Source organism: Xylocopa sonorina, unplaced genomic scaffold (genome assembly GCF_050948175.1).
Source record: "Xylocopa sonorina isolate GNS202 unplaced genomic scaffold, iyXylSono1_principal scaffold0079, whole genome shotgun sequence".
NCBI classification, from domain to species: Eukaryota; Metazoa; Arthropoda; class Insecta; order Hymenoptera; family Apidae; genus Xylocopa; species Xylocopa sonorina.
In genome coordinates, this window is record NW_027490150.1 from 115,001 (window position 1) to 117,500 (window position 2,500).

The window sequence follows — 2,500 nt, forward strand, 5'->3', positions numbered from 1 at the left end:
GGTGATACAGTCCAGGCAGAATCATCGTTCTGAGCCCAAATAGACGCTGCTGTGGTTTGAGCGGGGCCTTAGATAACCTCGTCAGAGCATCGGTAAGCTTCTCAAGAGACCTCAAGCTTACCCTACCTTCAGGAGAGAAAGGCACACCTAGATACATCCACGTCTCGGTACGTTTCAGCGCCGGCAGCCTCAGACCATTACACGTAAATCGGGTGTCATTATCTACGATGGTCTTCTTCACGTGAGGAACCGAGCGTAGAGTCACTGTAAGACTTTTATTGGCATTGACAGATAGACCACATTGCGACAGATATTGTGTCGCCTTGTCAATGAGAAGCTGGAGTCCGGATTCCGTAGATGCCATAAGGAGAATATCGTCAGCGAACGCAGCCGCGTTGATACGCAAACCATCAATGTCCGCTGCGACCTCCTTCGGAAGCCTTGTCCAGAGCCCATCAATAATTAAGTTAAAAACAATGGGTGAGAGGGGATCACCCTGCTTCACCCCACATAGTGGCCTAATCTTGCCTGACTGCCAGTCTTTTCCCTCCAATCTAGTGGTGCAGCTGCTGTATACGTGCTGAAGGTACCGAACCATATCCCCGGGTACTCCTGCAGATCTCAGTGCAGTTAACACAGCTCCATGTGCAACCGAGTCAAATGCCTTTGCAACATCTAAACTGGCCACAAATAGAGGTTTATGCGCTTGGTGGTGGTAGCGTAAAACTGTATCTAGCAGGAATATGTTCTCAGCACATCCGTCAGAGTCACGAAAAGCTCGTTGGCGTTGGTCGAGCTTAATCGTTCGTCCCATTCTAGTAGCCAGTACTTTATGTAGGACGCGCACTAACACAGATGATATTGTGATAGGCCTAAAATCACCCGGCAGCTTGGCCCCGTTCTTCTTGGGCAATAGGATCGTCCGCGACTCCAGGAGGTGTGATGGTAGTTTGCCACACCATACTATTATATTAAGTATAACCGTAAGTATCTCAAGCGGCACACTCTTCAAGAGACGCGGAGATAATCCATCGGGTCCTGCAGCTGTGGTCGCCAGTGGTAAAGCTTTCTTAATCTCACTTGGCATAATTGGAGACCACAGATCGTCGAACACTGCTTGCGGCGAAGTTGATTGGAGGGATGCTGTTGGTTCCCGTGTCATAAGATTCTGCCAAAATCCAATCATTTCTTCCCTGGGTGGAGTTTCGAAGCAGGTGACGTCTTTAAGAATCGCCCTAAGGCAGTTGTTGCGATTCTTGCGCCAAAGGTCTTGAATACGCGCATACTCGACCCGTCTCCGCTGCCTTCTAGAGAGCACTCCCTTACGAGCACTCTCCTGTGACTCGGTCTGACGTGGTGACGACACAAGCAGCACGTCACGTAGATAAAGAGAGAGATCTTCGAAGATGTTCTCCGCGCTGTCCCAACGAACACGTTCTCTAATATTCGCGAGCCGATCGCACTGAAAGCCACCGCTTCTAGGCAGAGGAAGATTCGAGATGATGTGTCTCCAGTCCCGGCCTTGATGAGGTTGATCATCCGGGGCGCATGGCCCCTCAGCAGTCGACGCACCAATGTCGTCTACAGTATTAACTGCTGTGTCATCAAGGCTGGTAGAGTGCAGTTCCAAAATCGCATCAGCAACACGCTTCCTATACGATTCATTCTTCCTCTGACCTTTGATGGATTCTAGAGTCCGAGCTGGGAAGGACTTAACAAGTGCTTGGTTCATGAACTTCTCTCCTGATAACGTTAACTGGGCCTCACACCTAGCCAACAAAGAGATCTCCTCAATATTCCATCGAGCCTTCGTCGGAGGTTTGCTCAATCTCGCATCGTTCCAATCGGGATGGCCTCTCTTGTGGTGAACACCTCGGCCCGTTTTGGTGGTAAAGGAACGATCACAGCCAGGGTATTCACAGACGTACATAAGTGAAGAGGAAACGGATACACTCGACTCGGCAGGGCAAGTACTACTAATATCCCTACACGAAGTAGCTGGAGCGGCGGGATCAGTGGATCCACCGCTAGAATTAACCATCCGAGGCTTTGTTTTTGTTTTAGGGCCAGCAAATTTAAGCACGAGGGGGGAGGCAGCCCCCAAGCGCCAAGAGCGCCGCACGCCGATTTAGCCATGGCACCCCTCCGGAGAGGGGGAACCATGTTACCGGCGAGACCTATAGGAGGTACGACGTGCGACTTGGGTAGGAGAGGCTATAAGAGACGCATCCTACCCCTGTAACTATGACCCTCGAAAGAATGCACGCGGATCCATCGGCGCCACTCGATGTAAAGTGGCTCCCCATCCCTCCGCACCTCCACGAGGTGGGAGCCGGGCAACGTCCGATTCCTAAGAATCGGGCGGCTGAGCCGGAGGGAAGGCGCCGATGGAGCCGCGGGCATCCTTAAGAGAGTCATAGTTACTCCCGCCGTTTACCCGCGCTTTTTTGAATTTCTTCACGTTGACATTCAGAGCACTGGGCAGAAATCACATTGCGTC

At 51.5% G+C, this 2,500-nt stretch overlaps 1 pseudogene; it reads right to left on the minus strand.

Moving 5' to 3' along the window:
- LOC143432307 (large subunit ribosomal RNA) overlaps positions 1 to 2,500 on the minus strand; it is a 7,724-nt pseudogene that overhangs the window by 2,538 nt on the left and 2,686 nt on the right.